Genomic DNA, 23098 nt, shown 5'->3' with positions numbered 1-23098 from the left:
TTCCCTCCCACCTTGTGACATCGGCTCCTCGCCGGGAGAACGTGTGAAGGGATATCGTTTGTCACGCTGTGTGACCATGTGAGTTGGCAGGTATGTCACATCCATCGTGTCTGTCAATAGCCTATTCACAAATGACAGTACACGTTCCACGTGTTTTCTGCTCAGTACGTCTTGCCTCATAAGTGTATTGTACAGTGAAAGAGAGCCCTCTTGCGGTCACTAGCCTTCATTACACGCTTTCTGAAATTAAATAAAGCATCATTATACATGCTCTAAAAGACCTAGGGTCAGGTGAAATAAATGTTTTACGAACCTAATCAGCGATGCGCTGTTTAAAAGCAAGGTACTAACACGTGCACCAATAATCTAGACTGCAGACAGGGAGCAGGGGGGGAAACGAACTGCATGTCCTCTTTGCAGGGTTGAGAAAGTAGTGCAGAGAGGGAGGGGGGAGAGGTGGGGACTGGGCTGGGTGTCTCCAGTGTGAGTGGGAGGCACGGCTCGGCCAGCGTGGTCCAGGCGCAAACTTTACAAAGAGTCTCCCCCCGAACTGTGCAGTGGAGCAGCCGGAAGGGAAAGGACTACTTCACTCACTTCAAAGTGAGGGGAGGGGGGTTTCTCACCTTAGCAGCACTACCTCATCTCTGCGGGACCCCCTCAAATCAGCAGGGCTACCTGACCTCAGCAGAACCTTCAACACTTGAAGAGAACTACTTCACCTCAATAGAACTCCCTCCACTCAGCAGAGCCCCGGACTTCAGCAGGACCCTCGTACTTCAGCAGGGCCACCTCACATCAGGAGGGCACCCTCACCTCAGGAGAGCACCGGCCACCCTAGCCGTAGAAAGATTCAAATCACCTCAGAAGTCCCACGTCCCCAGCAGCAGGACGCACACTCCTCAAGCGTTCCGCCACCTCCCCAGGGCAAAGAGCGGTGGGTTCGGTAACAAGGTCCGCCAGCACGGGCTATGGCAGAGCCCGGGGTGTCGCCGGATGCCAGAGGTCACAGGAGCCACCTTTTCGACCCCAGTTGCCTGGGTTGTGCGGACCGCAGAGACATCTGAAACAAAGGGGGCTTGGCGACATCAAGGGTCACATGAACTCGCACCGGCACGGGTCAGCAGCCAGGATGGAACAGACACAGATGGGTGAGTATCTGACTCTCCAGGGGGGCCGGTGGGGGCACATTTGAAACCCTAGCCCACATAACACGGGGTCTGCCTTTTCTGGTGGGGGCTGAGTAACTTTCCCATCATAGTTTAATTCTAGTTCTAGTCACAATGTTTTTAATTTAAAGTTTATCTCCAAATTCATCCAGCAAACATTGCCAACAGGAACAAGTATGCATCAAAACGCTGAGGTTTAGGTTTTGACGTAGCTTAACTTTCGGTTACTGGCGGTCTTTCACGTTAGTTGCTTTTTTTTTTTTTTTTTTCTATTTCGTATTAATTGTTATGTCATTTTTATCCCAAACTACATTTTCATCGTTTTCCCCCGAAAAGTTTCAGAGTTTGTTTCATCCGTGCGGTTGTGCATTTATTTCCAACTTATATTCGGCACGTTCAGCTGAAGTGAGACCGAGGGGTCTGTCTGTCCGTGATGGGCAGGAGAGGGACCCCTGCCCCTCGCTGTTGGAGTCTGGCTCCGTTGGAGTTGGAGTTTCCGCGTCCAGTGAGTTCCGCGGAAACAACGCGTGTCCCAAGTCCAGAGCACCGAGCCGAGCCCGAGCAGGGGCCGGTGTCAAGGGCACGAGCCTGCACAGGGTTTCCATTCCTTTCAGTCAAGACACGCACAGCGCGTCCTCCCCGCCTCCGAAGCCCGTTAACAATAGTGTTACCTCAGAATTAGAGCACACGCGGGAAGGGACGGTCCTGAAGTGGTGGGAAAAGCCGTTGCTCTCTCCGTGGGCTTCGCCAGAGGCATTTCCCTTCTCACATCAATGGGTTGGAGGGGGGTGGCGGAGGGTTGTCAATAAGTATTATTTAAAAATTAAATGCACTTTTTTGGTTGTGATAAAGTAACAGTGTAAAACAGAAGCTGTATTGTGTATAGCCTTACTTATAATATAGTAACGTTAGTGATCGCCCGGTGGTCCACAGCCAAGAGCCTGCAAATTGGTATACATTTAAAAACGTGTCTCCCCCTCTCATCTACAAACATTGTCACCTTCTCACTCACCCCTTAACGCCATCTATTTATTGAAAAGCAGAAGTATTTCAATAAGCCATGCTGTGCTGGTACCTGAAGTGTGTATTCCTTTTGGTGGTAATATACAGAGACACTGATGGGTTTGATGGCTGGTCAGTGGTGCCAATAACAATGCAGAACATACATATAGCAAAGGTACATAGGCAACTTGATGCTGAAATGGAAAGTATCACGAGGATGCATTCTTGGAGGATCAGACTGAGACCAGCCAATGTGTCAGTTCTTGTGAAAGGCAGTTCTTTAAGAGAGAATTTAAATGTATGAAGTTATGCACAAGTAGAGTTGCCCCGAGGGGCGGTGGAAATCAGAAAAAACTGAATCTAATTGCAATGCATGGAGTATTGGTGTGACTGAGAGTTTCTGACTGACAAGTTGTAGGTTTTGAGTAGGAGTCAAATGCTGAAGGTTCAGAGAAGGAGTCCGATGAGGACTTGTTCATTGTTTTAGAGACTAAGAAACTCATTTATAGTTTGATGGACAGGGTCATCTGCCAAATATGCGGTGGATACCCTGTGCACCAACACGTGAGTGGCTGGCTTATTTAGCTATCATGCTTCCGATAGAGGAACTTGTACTGTACCTGTCGACACAACCCTTTGACCAACTGCCCAACGACATTGGACCTTTGTTCTGTGGATGTAAGACCATCTGCCCTATAGAAAGCGGATGTTGCAGATCCTTTTTTTAATGTTCAGACTGCTTAGAAAAGTTTCCCAAACAGGTCGTCAGATTAATGCCCCACCACAGGTTGGGAAAAAATTCTCAGCGCATCAGGTCCATGATTTTTTTGTTTGTCAAAAACTACAGTTTTTTGGGTTTGATTTAGGGGGAAAAAACTTTGGCTTCATCTTCACTGCTCGGCTAAAGGCATGGAGATCTCCGCCTGCCTGGCAGAGAGCTTTAGATAGGGGGGGCTGTAGTCCACCAGGTTAGCACAGTACAGCCAACTACTGACTTGGTGGAATGGAATACAGCTTATCGATATCTTCTGCGGTGCCCTGTTTTTGTCTGCCAGCCAACTTCATGGTTATAACATGCGGTAGGGGTATGTCCCTAGAAACCACGCAAAGTGTCTGTGGTGCAATGTAATGCCTAATCCAGTGGGGCAAGATAGTTTTAAGGAAGACTCACTTAAAGTCTGTTGCAGTAGTGCAGTTTACAGAATACCAGTGTCTACAGATGTAGTGAGAATTGGCCCACGCTCCATTCTTCATAGTTAGGACGGCACATACCTCAGCCAGGAGGGAGAAGGAAGAAAGTGACAAGTTTCAAGAGCTTCTGCATGGTGTCACAGGAAACAAAGTCTTGAATTTCTTTTAAATTGCAAACGGTTGAATATTTATATATGAGGATGTCTGTGAAAAAATAGCAGGCATTGTTTAAAAAACATTACATAAAAAAATCTAAATATTAATTCTCATCCAGCTACTAATCCAGATTCAGATGGAACTACAGTTTTTCACCCAAATATAGGTCATAACTTGACAATTAAGACCCAGCATGTTTCCCCACTCAGATTCTACCAGTAAAGCCAGGCAACATCTGCACGGGGAGAAACACAATATTTCCTTCAGAATGGTGCCCTGGGAAAAGCAAAAGCCCCTGTGTCAGTATTTTCTCAAATGGTATTATTGAAAAAAATACATCCCCAGTCAAAATGAGGGCCCAAGATCTAATTTAAAATGACAAATACAAGTTATTAATGCATATTATATAACAGCACTATACTGTGTAACAACATACATGTCCCTAGATATATAACTTCTCTATTTGCTCCACATTCACAAGAGCAATTGACCTTGAGGCAATTTTCAAAATGGTAATAGTTTCCTGTAGGACGGAGCCAGCCATTACAGGCTGCTTTTCCTGGAAATAATGTCCCTGTGGGATTTGGTGTTTGTTACACTTTTGTGTCACTCATGTAGTTTGATAACGATTTAAGTTGCATATATTTCCAGATCTATGCATTCAGATAGAAATGATATACTAAATATTTCTAACAACCATCAATCAATTATTAATTGGTACCCTCTGTGCTGAACATTTCCACCACATGTTTGGCACCAACATTGTGCAGAACTTGATGTGCTAGTCTGTATGACAAAAAAGATCTTGACGATATTGCCCTCCGCTTTCCATTCAGCTGAACACAGACATCCCAGGGTGGCCGGCCTGCTTGGAAAAACATGTGCTTTTGTTTAAAATGCCAAAGATTAGAGAGGGCAAAATAAACACATTCTGTTTGCCCAGCGAGAAGTTATGAAGTTCCATAGAACACTGGGCGATTGTTTAATGGATCAGACAAATATTGTAACAGAAGGCTGGAATGTCACTTCTCGACAAAATGAATTGTGAATACAATACATTTCACGACTAACCAACCAATTCACCACACTAAGAATCTGGAGCAATTTTTAAAAATTTGATTTGTAAATCACAAATAGCTTTTTTGTCAAATATCAATTCATTTCTATTAGACATAGATTTATTTTGGTCATCTAATTTCAAGTTTCTATTCACTTAATTTTTTTGCCGCATCTTTAAAAGAAATGTAAAAAAATTAGGATATTTCGCTTTTAAAGTGAAACATTTTTATTTGGCCGCTTTGTATGCTGATAGAGTTTAACGAGAACATTACTGTGTCAGCCAACTCTGAAATGTAAGGAACTGTGCCTATGTCACTATGGCATGTGTCTGGGGGATGCAGGGGGAAGGGGGAAGAACTGGACTCTAGAAAGAGTTATATGATGACGAGGGGACAGTAAAATGTTACTTGGAAATAAGACCAGAATGCTCGAGTTCAATTATCACAAGGATTGACATCAATCAATCAAGAGGTATTTGTTTAGCGCTCCTTGTCACCTGCAAGGGTATCCAGCCGCTTGCTGTGGGGCATTACACATATACCATATACTTATGGTGTTAGCAATAAGTAGATAAAGTGGTTTCCTCAGAATGGCATAGTTTGGTCAAGTGCTGAAGAGGAGGGAGAATCCTGCTTTCTGAGTTCAAAAGACAGTCACTTGATCCTACATGACTTTTACTACCCTAGTTGGCCCTACATGACTTCCACTACCCAAGCAGCTTAGTAGCTCACCAATGGTTTTGGCAAGGAGCATGGTGTACAATATGTAAGAGAGATATTTTTTATTCTGCCAGAAAATTGGAGGAATTTCATTGTTAGCGAAGAAGTACAACGTTCTCTGAATTTGCCTTTGGAAGGTATAGTCAAACATCTCCTACCCCTGTGGGTGGATGTCTCGCCCCACACAATCGGGGTCCCAGGCTGTAGGGATTTGTGTTTCCCAGCTGTGACGTAGGGTGCAGCAGAGAAATGCAATGGCAGCCACTCAGTCGCGCTATCATTTTCAGCCTCTCCAAGAAGTCCTGCCTTGGGTGTTTCTGAAGTAGAGACAAGTGACAGGGAATGATGCTGCAGAGAAAAGATAACATAAAAGTGGCAACCACTACCTGACTCGAGGCGGGGGTGGGCTTTCCAGCTGTCCTTCTAAGGGCTGGAGACAGGCCTGGATTAGAAGCCTTAGAAGGGCAGATGATCCAGCTGTCAAGAATACCCCCCCCCGCCTAACCCCACCATCTTTGCAACTGTTATAAAATAATATGTGCTGAATCCGCCAAAACCTGACTTAGGCTTTGGCGGAGTCAGCACATCCTCCAAAGTGAGACAGATGTCTCGTCCACCCTATGTAGGGGATACATCTGCCACTTGTTGGCAGTTGCCAAGCATCCACCAAACTCTGAATCCACCCCATAATTAGCTGTGTACTTCATGGATATAGAATCTTTTCAAGACATGCACAAAGTTGCTATCCATGAGGCTTTGCAACTTTCTCAAAGGATTGCAACATTGTACAGCCCCAGTATAAATACAATAGCACTCAGCTCTTTGAGCGCACCTTGGGCTGCTCGGTCTTTCCACCCTGGGAGAATCAATTGCTGTGGAACAGGATGTGGTAATCCAGTTTGGGGTCCAGTAGTACTGTGGCCTCAGAACACCAGTTGTGGACCCCTGGGGTCCTGGGTGCCCCATGAAACAGTTCATCACATAGTTTAATGGAGGTCTTCCTCACAAATGCATTATTATGAAGTACTTCCTGTTCCAGGACAGTGAGATTTTAGCCTGTAATCTACGGATTGCCCGCCATCGCTCCCTTGCTGTCATCTCACTGATGCTGACTCCCCGGCCTAATGCATTTGTGAGGAAGCACTCAATTAAACTCCCTGGGTGGAAAGACCGAGCATCCCAAGGTGCGCTCAAAGAGCTGAGTGTTTCACGTCAACCAACAACCGTCTATATGACTAATGGGAAAAAATCTTTGACAACTTTACTACGAAATTGAGAAATTTACTGGAGAGAGAAATTTGAACATCGGCTCACATTGACCGAATCTATTAGAAGGCATAATCCATCTACTGTGATGAAAGATGAAAAATTATAAGCATTGAGCATCGGCCTATTCAAGCGACATTATCAAATTGGAACAAATCCGCCCAGAATATAGGAATCCTCAGGAACGAGGGGGATTGTCTCGTGTAATACCTTTTCTATCATGGTTGCTGCTAAGGTTGGCTTGAAGCCATACCTACCAACAACTCAAGGAACAAGACTATAATAAGCCCTGAAAAAGTCCCAAGGGGGATGAAACGCATTGGTGGCAAAGCAATTGGTTGTTGTTTTTAAAGTCAAGAACAAGGAGATTTGAAGAATTACAATAAAGAATTAGATTCAACTACAATCAAGACTGCTTAATATATTTTCTGTTTTGGGAAGTTAAATTCTGTTTGTGGCAATTCTTCTTATGAATCAATACAAAGTGTACTACACTGGTTATACAATTAACAATATAGTTTTTTCTCGGGTGCAGGGTCAGTCTATTTTTTAGAAACAGGGGTATTTCTGTTACAGCCACAGTGGGATGTATGTGGGTCTCATCTCAAACCTATAGCACCGAGGCTAGGAATTCATTCTACAAGCGTACTTAGTAGTGACGATTGGTTTTGGAATTGGAAAGCTATGGCCCTGATTGTCTGTAAAAATGACTGCTGTTCAACTATATAATAAAAATTACTTAACACAAACGTATTTGCGTGCATTAGGACAATTCGGTTTGTGATGTGTCCTGTACAAATAGTCATTTTATGATTCTAGTAACAATTACAGAGTTCCAAACGTATCGCCACCTCAGGTGATTAGGATAGAGTAAAATTGAGTGGCCTGCTATCCCACATTAATCAGAGTTATAGTAGTTATTTAGTTATATAGTTTATGTATGTGTTTGTTTATGCATTTATTTATACATTCTATTTGTATTACACACAAAAAAGAATTTAATAGACTCATTGTGCAAGTAGGAAAACACACAGAGCATATTTACGAGGGGATTGCGCCACCGTAACGTCACTTTTTTCGATGTTCAGGTGGCACAATACCCTGAACCATATTTACAAAGCATGGCTTAATGCTGCTTTGTAAATATGGGACCCTTTCACGCAGAAATATGTGTGGAAGTGGCATGCAATGGGTGTTGCTGTGGGTGGTCCACCGCAACACCCATTGCTTTTTGACGATGTCCCAGATCTACAAGTATGTGTAAATCTGAGGCAGCGACAAAAAACTAACGCCATGCCAAAACAGGAGTTATATTAGCGCAACAAAGAGAAATACTTTTATTTTTCCTCGCTTTTGTACTTTCTATGTGTGCTGCATTCTGCAGCACACATACAAACAGCAAATCACCTTTAGAGATTGTTTATGTACAGGAAGGTGCCCATTCCTGCTCATAAACAATGATTCCTGCAACGTAGGCTCCCTTGCACCATAATGTAAGGATTTCTGGGTTACTAGGATGATTCCGCGCACTGCAGGCACCCTTGCACTATGGCTCAAGGCTGCCTGTGTTGGCGCTAGGCAGCTATTTGGAGCACCAGGGAAAAAACAGGTGTAATAAGGAGATGCATCCCTGCGTTTTTTAAATGGCACAGCGCAGCACAGAAAAAGTTGCTGCAGCGCCACGCTGCGCCATTGCTTTGCGAATATGTCCAATACTTTTTCTCTCTGTGCATCATACCAGGCACTTTCTTTATGCGCTGCCATAAATTTCATTTCACACACAGGTCCTTCTGAATTTTGCCCTGTGTGCTGGAGACACGTTTGGATTAGAAACCAAAATCAGCCCGGTAAAAATGTTCAAACCAGTGCCACACTGCAGGAAGCCGCAACTGTAGCGGCAACATAAGACGATGGTTGAGCCAAGATAGCCCGCCCTGCTCTGCAAGCTGCCCCCCAGCCTGCAGCCTACTAGACAAATGCAAGAGTGACAGAATTTCCAGTCTGCTGCTGGCTAGAGGCACATAGCAACCAGCGCTCCTTACGAGTGGCCTCTCAATCCCGTTGGTGCAGGTACCAGCAGCTCCCACCCCCACTGGAATTATGAGATCTGTGGGAACACCTCAGATGTTTTAACTTTCACCCGAAGATTTCGCAAGCTTAAAATGCCGCCTCCGCTCACCCCCTCTTGCCCAGTACAGCCTTCTTGCAGCACAAATGGGGAATGGCTCGGTGTTTCATGCGTGTCTTCCACAACCGTGTTACAGCTTCATTCCACCTGAAATGTGCCTCTGTTATGGAAGGGAAAGCAGGATGATCAGACATGAACTTCCAACACTAAATGAGGAGATGAAGCCTACAAAACATAGGAGCATATAGCACCATCTAGTGGTATTTTGGTAAGATTCAAAAAATGCAAGTCGGTCGAATGTTCATTAGGCTAACCAAGACACAGAACGCACTTTTAGTCAGTCAGTGCTTAATTTGTGCAGGTGTCTGCAGGTGGTGCGCACTCTTTATATTGACCTACCGTTCTATGGGGGAGACACAAATAAGGATTCTAAACAATCTTTTCTTATGACGAACAGTAGACGGGCTTCCATGAATTTCCAGTAAGGACCATTTCAAAATGACAGAAAAAAAGTTCTAGCCAGTGATTGAAATGAGGGAACCCTTTTCCAACTTAGGGGCATATTTACAATGGAAGTGACAGAGCGTGGCGTAAGCATTCTTAGCTTAACGCTGAGCTCCGCCACTTCTGAAATGCAGGACTGCACCATATTCACAATATGGTGCAGCCCTGTGTTTACTCCTGTGCTGGCACTACATTTAGATGCCTAGCCCCAGCGCAGGCACCCTTGCACTATAGTGCAAGTGTGTCTGCATTGCAGGGGAAGATTATTTATGTGTAGGAAAGTGTCTCTTCCTGCACATAAACAATCTTTAAATGGCATTTTGTAACTTCTATGTGTGCTGCATCACCTTCCTGCACATAACAAATCAATGGCATTTTGCTGTTTCGTTGTGTGTTGCACAACGCTGCACACATGGAAACAGCAAAAACAACGAGAAATTAAACATTTCTCCTCTTTGCGCATGGGTAAGACCAGGTTTTCCCTGGTCTTAATTTTGGCACTGCCCCATATTTACGGCAACCTTGTAAATATGGGGCAGCATCAAAATAAATGGGTGTTGCAGTGGAACACCCACGCAACACCCATTGCCTTTCATAGTGTGAAAAGGGGCCTTTTTCACAAGGCAGCATAAACCAAGTTAAGTGGCTTACTGCCTTGTAAATAAATCAAAGCCCCTATCGCTACCTCAACATCCAAACAAGCATTGACATAGCCAATAGGTCTATTGGCTTTGCCAATGTCTCTAAGCTGTGTTGTAGAAAAGAGGAAGGAGAGGGTAATTTGTAAGGCAGTGGACAGCAACTATAAGACCCTATGAACAATGTGTGAACTGTGTGGAACTGTTGTATGTCAATTTAGATTCTGAATGAATTTCCAGATACAGGCCCTTATATAGGTACAATTTGCGTTGCCCTTATATCGGCATAGAAATCCAGTCCTTATTTAGGCATAGCCCATGCTACCCAAATACAGGCATGGCTACTTCCAGCCGTTCATCTACGTCACAACAATTTCTTGGAAAACCAGACTTTTAAGCAGAAGGGACATCCCCTAGCTTGGGTATTGATTTCTCCAAGAAACTCATTATTATGCATGAACAACTATTCCTTAGGGGTTCATCCTTGATGTTCATATGCCCGACTTTAACATAATAGAGGCATTCCTAAACACCTTCAAAATATAAATATACCTTCACTTGCTATAGCAAAGCACGGTGTGGTTCGGAGCAGTTTGACTACCTACTTGCCCGACGCAGCTCGCTACAGCAAGTGCCGAAGGAAGCCGACTCTCCAGCTGACACACTGACAAAGAAGCTGACATCCTCCTGCCGAGAATCCAGCTCCAGTGTATCTGACTCCCCTTGCGGGGTATTGGGAAATCGATTCCCGAGACAGAGATACCAACCTTTTTCATTCTAAGGTATGGAGCTGATCAGAACCTAGAGAAACCTTTGGCAATTCTTGGCAGAACTAAATCTTATGCTAAGCAGCACCTACTTCTTCCCTGATACTAGACCTAGGTTAGGTACATTGGGGTTGGCATATTTTAGAAGCACCAGTTGAGCATTTTAGCCTGTGTTATTTATGTATGTGTTTTTACATGTCATAGCAACAGAAAATGCTATTACAGTATTATTATATATTACTGTTCTCGCTATACGCATTATACTTTGCATTCTATCTAACAATTGTAGCAGTTCATCTCTCTTGCATGAGAAAGAAAACTGTTTAATAAATCTCTTTTATTTAAATGCCTGTCTCTCTATTTCTGTGCAACTCTGTAGAAACAATGCATGCACGATTGACTGAGTGAACTAGTTATCTATTGTTTCCACGCCTCTGAAGATATGTTTCGATTCTTGGGGAAACAAAGTTATCATGTTTATGTGGTTGTCAGAAACTAATCCCTTCTTGTTTATTCTAGAAAGTTTCTAGTGACCTCTGAGCTAGCTGGCACTCACAATTAAGTTTAGTATACTCGATAGAGACATACTGACCTCAGTCCTATGTCAAATCTATAGTGTATATTATTCCAATGCGCAGAGCCTATTGGGAATATAGGAACTACACTACATGGCGCCCAATGTGTGGTAAGGCACCCATTTAATGCTAGATAGGAAAGAAACACAGTTGTGCTTTTCTTAGAGACCCCTTTTCCAGTAAATACTCCAATAGACGTCTGGAGTGGGTAAAAGGATAATATCCACCATAGCTGAGTAGGACGAAAATCCGAAGTATTAGTTTTTGGTTTGTTCACCGTTGAAGAATATAGTGTTGGAAAATATTGGGCACCTTATCTTTGTTTCCTTGAAACTTGCTCTGCAATTTGTCATTAAACAATGTTGAATAACGGCAACAACACCGAAACCGGTGGTGCTGTGGCTGATCCAGCCGATGCAGCTTTTAACTTCACAGGTTTCCAAGAAACCGACGAGGATGCTCTATGCATTCCTCTAAATTTAAGGAAAGCCATCACTATAAAACTTATAAAACATGGCTTAACATCGAGAGGTGGTAGGGCAATTTTTGGTGATAGAGGCTCATGAATATCACCAGACAGAGGTATTCTATTCTTGGATAGTCTTCCCTGAAGCAAATCCAGTAACACATGTGTTTCACTTCTACAAAGAAGATCAACCACCAGAAGAATATATTCCTTTCGAGGACATTGAAATTCCACTCACATACCAGGAGCATGAGCTCTGGTTTAAAGGCGCCCTAAAACATTTAAATTACATTACCAGACTCGGTCCACTGGGTAGACCAGGAGCAACATGGCCAATTTTAGCCGGCTATACACCACATCCCGACATTGAAGAAATGTCAGATGCGGAGTTACTAACTTAACTTAAAGAGTTAATCAAAATCTATAGACGGTTGGTTCAATATGTCAAGTGGACTCTCACAGTTCCAACCTGCAATAGTGATTCCACAACATACATCTCACCAGGGGAATAAACTAAAAATTACACCACAGACTTTACACTCAGTCATTGATAAGTTACCTGCAAAAAGGAAACAAATTCCATTCTGGATAGCTCAAAAAACGACTCAAATCGAAGCAGTATTTTCTAATACTGGCCTTCATGGAAAACACAGGATCATCACGATCTGTTTACCAATGGGGATCACACCACATCTGGAGGGCTGCACCACTTGGGGTACAGTCTTCGCTGCTATCAATACTAAAACACATGGTGTGCCATCTAGGGCGGTAATACCTGATGTCCTGAAACAGATGATTCAAAACGAATACGGGGCAGAGCCTGCTTTAAATTAGGGCATGAAACTACTGAAAGATTCCAAACAGGTCTCAGCAATAATATTATCTAATATTAAAGGCGAAGCAGCATCAGTGGCGATCCGCCAAAAATTAAGGGAATTTGATGTAACTGAGCAACCACAAGAACTGGCCAGAATAATTGAAAAATCCTATAAAGAATTAGGCCCAGACAGTCTGGGTGGGAAACCAGTGAAACCCCAACTGTCTGAAAGCCCTGAAAAGGTCTTTACTAAAAACACTGTGGGAAGTGTGAAAATAGCAAACAAACTTCTAAAGAGAAGCGTTCTCAATCCAGAGGTAGGTCTCCTCAAAAGGAGCCCTCATAAAAGAGGTATAACCTCAGGAACAGGGATAATTTAAGAAAACCTGATAGATATCCAGACACTGATTATCACGCTCCGCTCATACCTTTCAGACTACGTCACAGAAATTCGAAAGAAGAGGACGGTCAGAAAACAAAGAAGAACGGGTCAAGTCCAAAGATGATCAACACGTTCAGAAAAACAAGAAACCTCAATTTACCAAAAAGAAAGTAGCAGGTCTAAAAATCAGACATGCCGAGGATCTTGAACTCAAGAACGGAGAATGGGCTCAGACAATGTTGGACAGCACATCAGAAGTCACAATAGCTCGCCAGAACCTGAAGGATCATCTGGAGACAGTGGACTTGAATGAATTCATTCAGGTTGAAACTGCAGATACCAGGGTTAGTTCTCCACATAGGTTATATGAAATAACACTCCGGATGGAGGGAGACATACATAGAAAAGTGAGAGCACTCTTTGGGAGCGACTTTCTAAGGGTTATGACATTCTTCTAGCTGTACAAGACTGGCCACCACAATTTGTCAGGGAGTGCCCACATGGCGAGGACATCATTATGCCAGCCTTCTATAACCATATTCCAATTCATTTAAAATATACATATGCCAGGAAATGGGCAGTCGCCCAAGCTCCTGCATTATACAAAATCATGTAGGATGGGATGAGGACTCGCCTCACCATAAAATCTAACTAAAAAATCAACCAACTGCATAAAGGCAGTACCCAGTTAAGCAAGAAGCTAAAAAACAGGTCAGGGAGATCTTAGATCAACTTGAATACCAAGGGGTGATTGAAACATGCACCTCGTCAATGAACAATCCTTTGTTTCCTGTCTCCAAACCAGACAATACATATCGTCTAGTATTGGATTACAGACATCTAAATTCTTGTTGCAAAACATTTGCAGTGCAAAATGCACACAGTACAGCATTAATGAATAACATTGCGCGTATAAAATATGAAACCACATTAGATATCTCCAACGGCTTCTTTTGTCAAAATATTGCACCTGAAAGCAGGTATTTGACCGCTTTCTCAATTATGGGGACACATAGTCACTTCTGTCGTCTCCCCCAGGGATTCAAGAATAGTCCTAGGTATTTTCACCAAGGGTAATAGAGTTACTACAAACAAAACAGACTTATGATGATGAAGCATTATCATATGTGGATGACATCTATCTGACAGATGATGACTTGGGTAGGCACTTGATTAGGGTGAATACCATTATACTTGGATTCGCCTCTTAGGGTTATAAATTCAATTTCCAAAAATCTAGAATTTCCCATTTAAACATCCTATTTTTAGGATATGAACTTTCAAGTGAAGGCAAAAGCCTGGCAGCAAACTTTCTAGAGAAATGTGCGCTGCTCCAACCTCCAAAAACCTACAGTCAATTCTAGGATTCTTACATTTCGGAAGAACTTACATTCTAAACTACGCAGAAAGGGTTAAACCTCTCTACGATTTAATCAAACCTGATTTTAAAACAGTAAATTGGACAAAAAAACACACAGAAATTTTGCATTCACTCCAAACAGACATGTTAGTAACAAAAAATTTGCAAACACTCGTAAACGTACGCAACTTAGTGATCCGAATCATTCCAGGACAATGCGGATTCACATACTTAACTTTTAACGAAGGTGAAAAAGTACCAATAGCTTACAAATCACACTTGTACACACAAGCAGAAAAAAAATTCACTTCTACAGAAAAAATTCGGACAGCTGTTCAGCCCGCTGTAGCAAAAGAAAGAGCCCTCGCACAGGGGAAACACATTATGGCCGTAACTCCTGTACCTGCCTGAGAGGCAGTGACAAAAGCGAGCATTCCAAATGCTAAAGCTTTACATCCGAGATGGATACAATGGGTTAATTCTCTTACTGCAACAGATGTTGAATACGTTTTTGATCCATATTTAAAAACACAAGCATTTCTACAATATGAACATGAATGTCCTCTACCTACTGAAAATCTGCCTCCTGACCAGTATAAATGTATAATTTATACTGATGGATCAGCTCAATCCGCTACGGGGGTAAACAAGCCTATAGTGCGGCGTGCGCGATCATTAAAGGTAGCTGGCGCAATGGCAAATTCCGACCAATGGTCACAAAAACTCAATCTCCAGGAGATTGTACAGCTCAGTGAGCTGAACTACAAGCATTCAAGATGGCACTTGCAAACGCAGATCGCGAATTCCCCACATTCATAGTGTGCGATTGGTATTATTGTGTTCAATCTTACAATGAATACTTGCAAAACTGGATTCAAAATGGTTACAAAGATGCAAAAGGTGGCACAATCAAGCATAAACTGCTTTGGAGACAAGTAGTTCAGTTACAACAAGGACTACAAAAGACTCATGTGATACATACACTGAGACATCAACGTGATGGTGTTCACGTTGAAGGGAATTCATTGGCTGATGAAGCCGCGAAGGCAGCTGTGCAAACGGCTTCCGTAGCTGCAATCACTCATTCAAAAATGAAAATAGACAGTGTAGTAATGCTGGCTACCAATGCTTCTAGCAAAGACAGCGGAAAAACGTTACCTAAAGGGTTTCCACTCAAATACTCATATATAACTGATGCGAATAATGTTCTGTTTGCTCGAATCCCTGGGATGGGGATAGGGTAATTCCAAACATGGAACATAGATTAGGACTAATTTTAGCAGCACATGAAGGGTTTGCCTCTGCACATGCAGGTGGTTCCACCACAGTGTCATTATTAAAAAAAATATACTGGTGCCCGCGCATGAGGAAACAAACCAGAAACTATGTTTTGGAATGTGAAATATGCCAAAAGATAAAAGTCTCTCCTGTGAAATGTCTTGCCCAGACGCCGCTGTTAATTTCAGATAAACCAATTAGCTTGCATTTACCTGGACCACTGCGGTCCCTTACAGAGGGATAGTAATTATAAATATATCATGGTCACAGTGGATTCATGCTCAAGGTTCATTTGGATGTTGCCTCAGTGCTCGGCTGATGCTCGAACTGTTATAAAAGATTTGCGAGTCTTTATCGGCACATACACAGTCGGCACGCTACATTCTGACCAGGGTCCTGCATTTAGCTCTCAAGCTTACAAGGAGGCCATGGCCAGTTTGGGCTTTGCATTGCGGTACTCTAGTCCTTTCCATCCTGAGAGAAATTTGATTGTGGAGAGAAAAAACCGGGACATAAAGCAATCTATAACAACTAGGGTATTAGGCTTGGGTGACGGGTGGGTCAAACATCTAATAAGTGTCCAATGAAGTCTTAACAATTTGCCAAGAAGTTCTCAAGGGGGTATCACTCCATATGAAGTCCTTTCTGGGACCAGAATGTTAGTTGCGGACCTCGATTATCAGACGTCAGTGGTAGACAAAAAAACATTTGATATCAAAGACCGTTTGGCTGTTTTACAGGACTTAAATGAAATAAGAACAAAACAAAGCAAGGTGTCCCTGAAGCCCACCACCACTGAAGAAAAACCAACCGTCCCAGCACGGCTTATCTAGATCCCAAAGCTTGGTGATCTAGTCAGAGAAAAGATCACGGACGAAAGGAATTTTGGCCTTCTTACAGACAACCAGTACCTGTCCTAGCAATCCATGGATCAAGAACAGTTTTACTGCCGCCCCTTGCTGGTAAAAAGGAGAACAGGTTTGTGTCCATTGACCTGATCAAACAGCACTATGTGGCCAAGTGGACTCCGCCAATGTAACAGACGCCCTAATGTAGCTACTATCCAAGAGGTTCAAACTGAGAGACTCATCGCCTTTGAAGAATCTGCGGTGCGAAATGAAGGACTTAGCAACAAAGCTATGGAACTTGTACCTCTTGAAACCCAAATAACAGTTCGTCAAGAAACACCATTCTACAACAAAGTAACAAGTGATCCAGTGGTTCCAGCAATTTCAACGAATCCTGATGCAATCCCAAAAATTGACAGAACTGCCTCCGGCTATTTCATTAACTTTGATACGTTTTCTGAGGATCCCACCGAACCGGAAACGACGCCAGCTAACCGAACTTTCAAAGAACAAGCAACAAAGCTTTTTCATCACCTGGAAAAAACTTACCTGGTTTCACCATGGATTGAACTTTGGATTGTGTTGGGTGTGCTTTTTCTTCTACTTTGGTTGACTCTTGTAATAACACTGGGAATGCTGATAAATGGAAGATATGTCAAAAGTAAGAACATCAACTTACTACTCAAGGCACACAAATCATCCATCGTGAACAAAGAGACTTGTCATCAGTGAACATCACAGCCGTTCCTATACCTGGGGGTATAACTTGGGACAAAACTGATTATGACAATTTTGGCCCTTCGAAGCTGCTGAGGATTCCACACCAATTCAAGATTTCATTAAGTGACTTTGTTTCATCTAGTACCTTTTCTGAGGATTGGGACTTCGAGACTGTTAATAATATAATGTCAGACTTAGAAATGTCTGCAGTATTCACAAAGCATGAATGTTTAGAAGGATCATCAGACTATGAACAAATGTATTGTTATAATCATTATGGTCATCATTTCTTTCACAAATCTGTAAATCCTAGAAATGTATTAATGTATAACTAATGGGAACATTGTCCTACGCCACCAAAGGGTAGCTCAAAAACTTTTGCCAATAAGTTTCCATACTTTTCAGGGTTCAATGTATCAAATGCTAAATCATTTTACTATAAAAATGTAAACAAAACAGGAATGAAAAGTATGTTGACCAATACAAAACAGATCTATTCTGCAGCCTTTTATGCCCAACTGTCTAAACTAGGTTTCGACTTTTGGAAAGACAACATTGAGACAAAAACTGTCTGGGGTACAAAAGATTGGCAGGTTCAGGGGGTAGAAGCAATGTTTAGAGCCTGCATCATCCCTGAGCAAATTATGTTTTTGAATGACACTATCCAACAGACATCTTGCCTTGGGTTAGCCAAGATAAAAGACCTGAACAATCCGTCCATACCTACACCTACACCTGATAGAAATAACACTTCAGAGGGGGAGGTCGACGTACATACTATTTTTGCATCACAATGGAACAGATCCAGATTGGGAAAAATGGTTGATCTGGCCAGCAGACACAAACAACTGTCAAGATAGATTACTGAACAAAACACAGGGTTTCACAATCAGTAGGCCAGACCTAAGATATGGTCAAAGACAGCATCCTGGAATAGTAACAACGTACAGTGTAGAGAAGCTCTGCCTTGATTGGCTACATAGATCTACACTTAAGGATATAAAACAACACTTATCTTTACTTAAAGATGGCACAGACCATAGGGAATTCTTGCTAGGGCCAAGAAAACCGCATCATAAATATTTTTTATATGCCGGTATCAATGCTGCTTATAATGAAGCATGGAAGATTACGCAAGCAGAGACTGCAGAACAAATACGAGAAATTGATCGTATTATTTAGAGAAAACTCTCTCTGTAGTTGACAATGGATTAACAACTCTGTCGTCCAAGATATATTCATTGGACAGCATAGTGTCTTCTGCCATAGACATCATGGAACAGGACTTGGTCATGTTGCAACATGGTCAGTCGCAATTATGTTCTATCATGCTATTAGGCTGGACGTTGCAAAACCTTTGTTCAGGCTATGTGCCTTGGCGTTTAATCAATACTACGTCACTGTTTTCAGAATTCAATCTCACTGATAAACAGATCAAACTGGCACAGAGAAGAGCAGACTATTCGGTGCTGAGCATTGAAAAACTGGAAAGATTGCCATTTACAGTCGCAGAAATGCCAGCTACTGAATGGATTATACATGGAACAATCACTTTACCTGTTACAATTTTCCATTTTCAGTATTGCCTAAAACACATACCAGCAGGCACATATGAAAGGTTGGGTAAAGAATACATCAAGACATCCTGGGAATTACCATACACACACAGATGTTAGAATGGGGGAAGGGAAGTGTTTCTTAGTGGTAAAAACGCACTAAGTGGTTCTCTCCTTTGACTGGGTATAAACTTACATGGACCTGCGATGGTTCCTCTAACAACTTATCCTGCCACCTACAAGGTTCGCCAGCTGCAGTGATTGATCCAATTTTTGGACAACTTTCAAGTGGAAGTTACCTCATGTTGAACGATCACAGCTGCTGTCGCATGTTGCCAGGTATACCATATCTAGTAACTGTGTCAGCCAGGGTCACTTGCTGTATGCAAGTATTGTTTCCTAAAACTAAGACAGACAGGTAGTCGCCTTTATGGCCTTCACTGAACATCTCTTCTATACGAATTGACACTTTAAGCAGAATGAAAGCCATTCTCTTGCAAAAAACTATGCCACTGACCTCGGCCAAAGAGACCTTTAATCTGCAAGTTGCAAGGACTTCTTCCGAGATACATGCCCTCTTAACTACAAACTGCCCTATACATTTCTCAGAAATGTTAAGTCATATCCTAAACATGTCTGATACGAGCGGTATTGTACATCTATTCAAGAATGTATGTTCTGGACTGTTAGCACCTTTTCAAGCAGTCCTAAGAATATTTCCAAACTTCGTGCACTCTGTGTTTGGCGGACTGCCTCTCCTTTTGGGACTCTTTGCGGGGATATTATTTTTGCTCCTACTGCTACAATATGGCAAACCAAATCACCAGCGCCACTCCAAGCACCATAGAGAGAGCTCTATTGGCGATGAAGTGTCGTGAGCCCATAGTCCAAATTTTGGGATTAACTCGTTTACGAGAATTAAATACCACATGGTTTCTGTCATTCAGACCAATCTGGCAAGATTGCATCTTACCTGTTCTACGCTGACTGCTATGCGGAGAAGAATGCGTGCTAGACATCTGTCTAACACTCCCATCAGTCATGCCAACGGATGCTGATACTTTGCTGGACCCGGTAACGGCCCATGCGCAGTGTTGTCCCCAGCAGCTACCAATTCTGATGACGGCATTCATTGAGATCTCACAGACGCAAAATGCTAATGCTGAGGTACAAGAGGAAACTTCAGGCACACAGGTACCATCCAATTTGAACATTGCTAATGTGACCAATGCTGAAGACGATGCTTTACATCTATGTGTGGTTAATCTTCTAAACAAGGTAATCCAACTGTCACCTACATTGATAGATGATTTTTTTACAGACTAAGAAGATTTCATGTTTTCTCCAAGCGCTAACACTGACTGTTCAATTTGTCTCAAAGTTTTCTGAGAGACTTTGAATTTGACCTTCATTTTTTGAAAACAAAGAACTTTTCCTATGATTAACTTTTTTCAAATTTGTATTTTTCTTTTTTTGCACAAAGTAATCTGCTTAAAGTAGAACTATTCATAGAGAACAAGAATTATTTGAATACTTCCAAGAGACAATATTTAACCATGTCCACATACAAACAGTTTTATGTAATCTGACGTGAAATGGTTTTGGACTTTTTTCTTCTGTATTCACAAGCCATTTCATACATGTATATTTTCATGATTCATTAATTTAGCATTCCAAATGTGAATATATGCTTCGAATGAAACATTGCTTTAATGTGTACAGCACCAATGCATCTTTTATGGGTACAGCCAGTTCTAATGCATTTTTATGTATTTTGGAGAGGTTTTCACACTTCATGTGTAGATATGTTTTAGATATCTCTAAACATGTTTAGAATTTAGTAAGGTCGGACATAAGAAAGTGGAGTGGGTGTTGTTTATCGATTTAGATTCCAAATGAATTTCTCGATTCATGCCCTTATATAGGTAAAATTCGCATTGCCCTTATATAGGCATAGAAATCCAGTACTTATTTATGCTACCCAAATACAGGCATGGTTACTTCCATCCGTTCATCTACGTCACAACGATTTTTTGGAAAACCAGACTCTTAAGCAGAAGGGACTTCCCTGGCCTGGATATTGATTTCTCCAAGAAACTCATTAATATGCATGAACAACTATTCCTTAGGGGTTCATCTATGATGTTCATATGCCTGACTTTTATGTCAATACAGGCATTCCTAAACACCTTCAAGGTATAAATATACCTTCATTGCTATAGCAAAGCACGGTGTGGTTCGGTGCAGTTCGACTACCTACTTGCCCGACGCAGCTCACTACAGCAAGTGCCAAAGGAAGCTGATTCTCCAGCTGACGCACTGACAAAGAAGCTGACATCCTCCTGCCAAGAATCCAGCTCCAGTGTTGCTGACTCCCCTTGCGGGCTGTTGGGAAATCGAGTCTCGAGACAGAGATACCAACCTCTTTCATTCTAAGGTATGGAGCTGATTAGTACCTAGATAAACCTTTGGCAATTCTTGGCAGAACTAAAACTTATGCTAAGCAGCACCTACTTTTTCCCTGGTACTAGACCTAGGTTAGGTACATTGGGGTAGGCGTATTTTAGAAGCACCAGTTGAGTATTTTAGCCTGTGTTATTTATGTATGTATTTTTACGTCATAGCAACAGACAGTGCTATTACAGTATTATTTTATATTACTGTTCTCGCTGTACGCATTATACTTTGCATTCTCTCTAACGATTGTAGCAGTTCACCTCTCTTGCATGAGAAAGAAGACTGTTCAATAAATGCCTTTTATTGAAACGCCCGTCTCTCTATTTCTGTGCAACTCTGTAGAAACAAAGCATGCACAATTGACTGAGTGAACTAGTTATCTATTGTTTCCACGACTCTGAAGATATGTTTCGATTCTCGGGGAAACAAAGTTGCCATGTGTATGCGGTTGTCAAAAACAAATCCCTACTTGTTTATTCGAGAAAGTTTCTAGTGACCTCTGAGCTAGCTGGCACTCACAATTAAGTTTAGTATACTCGTTAGAGACATACTGACCTCAGTCCTATGTCAAATCTATAGTGTATTTTATTCCAATGTGCAGAGCCTATTGAGAATATAGGAACTACACTACAGAACAATGTGCATAACACAACATGGTGCAAAAATGGGGCGCAGAAGGTGCCCTGAAAGTCATGGAAGAGCAATACATGCTCCATGCGAGATGGGGGAGTTTAAAGAGAAAGGTTGTCTTTGTTTACCACATGAGCTGGGGGTGTCACTCACAACAGGTGGCAACATGGGCCTTTATGTGAGAGTGTACACTGTGAGCCAATCCGTAAAAGTGCATAAACAGTGCACTATGGGCAGATCACACACATGCACATTGTGGCCTGCTAACACCTTGCCATACTGTGCATACACCATGCCCTGCAGTACAACTGCAGGATGCATCCACTGCAATGCTTAATTTGAGCCAGTGGTTTCCGGTGCTCGGCACCAGCAATTAATAGTCAACTCCAACACTTATGACAGTCTGCCACTTGGTGACGCTGTTTGACTAATTTAGAGATAAGCATAGCAGTTGTTTATTAATTCAATATACATTCAAAATGACTAATATCTGTCCTAAGCCATTCTTATAGCTTTGGGGGCCTGGAATAGTCTAAATTGTTACACTTGTGGGAGTGTGATGGTTAGTAGTTGTGCCGGTACTTTCATTGGCAGGTGCAGTGGGTGGTGCAATCTGCAGTGGGCTTCTGAGGAAGGCCCTGACACTAATTAGGCACTGGCCCATTGTGATATTCGACAAGCTGTGCCCTACTGTAAAACTGCATATTCTAAGCTTCACTGCACAACACACAAGCTGCTGCCCTTGACTCTCCATAAAGCTGGAAATCTGTACCCTTTCCATAGCCAACACAAATAGTGCCTAGCTGCCATTGCGCAGTGTCTGGACACCCTGTGCAACTAAGGCACAAGAGGCAGTAAAATAGGAAAAGAAAAAAAGGAAAAAAAGAAAAGAACATGGGGAATAGAAAGGCAGGAATGACAAGAAATCTTGAAAAATAAAAAGAACTTAAAATGTGCAGAGGTAACAAGACGCAAAAGGAAAAATATGATAAGAAATTGGGGTGGACTGAAAGGTTAGGGCAGGAAAATAGTTTACTTCAAAAGTGGGTGATGTGCATTGTAACTTGGGGTAATGTGTGCACTTTGTGACAGGACACTCACTACACGAGTGGCGTGTGCACTATAAATCAGTTAGATACGAGGGCCACCATTCACTGATGTGCCAAGAAGTGCACTATCTGTCTGACTTTAGGGCGCCACCCACTGCAGGGCAGGGAATAGTCAAATGAGGGAAGAGGAGGACACATGGTGCACTTCAAAGACCTCTTTTCATACAGAGAGATTCGTTCCCACAGACATAAAACGTGACTGTCAGTAATGAAAAACAAGCATTTTCAATGCAATAGTTCTCGCTTTTGCGAGCTTTTAAGCGATTGGCATTGTAAATGACAATGCATTTTATTTATGTGTTTT

General features: G+C 42.3%; 1 protein-coding gene across 2 annotated transcripts in view; it reads left to right on the top strand.

The window, feature by feature from the left end:
* The first annotated feature begins 544 nt into the window (after positions 1-544).
* S1PR3 (sphingosine-1-phosphate receptor 3) overlaps positions 545-23098 on the top strand; it is a 37886-nt gene continuing 15332 nt past the window's right edge. The window contains exons 1-2 of one of the 2 annotated variants that reach the window (XM_078675646.1): positions 551-1148; positions 20774-21035. The gene's annotated coding sequence lies outside the window, so the exon portion shown is untranslated. Of the gene's footprint in view, positions 1149-20773; positions 21036-23098 lie in introns of both variants that reach the window. The other variant, XM_078675645.1, reaches the window with a different exon arrangement.

Source organism: Lissotriton helveticus, chromosome 2_1 (assembly GCF_964261635.1).
Source record: "Lissotriton helveticus chromosome 2_1, aLisHel1.1, whole genome shotgun sequence".
In the NCBI taxonomy this organism is placed as follows: Eukaryota; Metazoa; Chordata; class Amphibia; order Caudata; family Salamandridae; genus Lissotriton; species Lissotriton helveticus.
The sequence above is the reverse complement of the archived record's forward strand: the minus strand, read 5'-3'. Positions and strand labels throughout refer to the sequence as shown.